Source organism: Penaeus monodon, chromosome 24, assembly GCF_015228065.2.
Source record: "Penaeus monodon isolate SGIC_2016 chromosome 24, NSTDA_Pmon_1, whole genome shotgun sequence".
NCBI classification, from domain to species: Eukaryota; Metazoa; Arthropoda; class Malacostraca; order Decapoda; family Penaeidae; genus Penaeus; species Penaeus monodon.
In genome coordinates this window covers 36,824,207-36,824,900 of record NC_051409.1, presented here as the reverse complement: position 1 = coordinate 36,824,900, position 694 = coordinate 36,824,207, and the positions used below count along the sequence as shown (strand labels likewise).

General features: G+C 4.6%; 1 protein-coding gene across 2 annotated transcripts in view; it reads right to left on the bottom strand.

Moving 5' to 3' along the window:
* Positions 1–694, bottom strand: part of LOC119588776 (protein Gawky-like) — a gene marked incomplete in the record, with an annotated part of 110,804 nt that overhangs the window by 25,886 nt on the left and 84,224 nt on the right.

Genomic DNA, 694 nt, shown 5'->3' with positions numbered 1-694 from the left:
TAAAATATTATATAAAAATTATATAGGGATAATTTTTATTATAATTTTATATAATATATATATATGCAAATATAATATTTTATATAAAATATATATATATTAAAATATAATAAAATTATTTTATATATATTGCCTAATAATAATATATTAAAATATATATTTTATATATATTAAAATTTTATATTATATAATTTTAAAAAATATTTTATATATATATATTATAAATATTATATATTTATATATATATTTTATGCATAATATATTTATATTATAAAATTTTAATATAATTATATATATATTCAAAAATATAAAATATTATAATATATATATATATAGCATATATATATTTTTATAATTTTATATATATAAATATATTTAAAAATATATATTTTATCCATAATATATTTTATTTATAGTGGGATAATATTTTATATATATTTTATAGATATATTTTATAAAATATATAAAATTTTTAAAAATAATATAAAAAATAATTTAAAAATATAATTAAAATATATAAAATATATATACTATAAAAATATATATATATATATATGATGCATAAAAATTTTTATATATTATTAATATTTTATTAATAAATTTTTAAAATTATCTAATTATTTAAAATATATTTTGGGATTAAAAATATTATATATATATAAAGCAAAAAATATATATATCTTTTATATCTTAT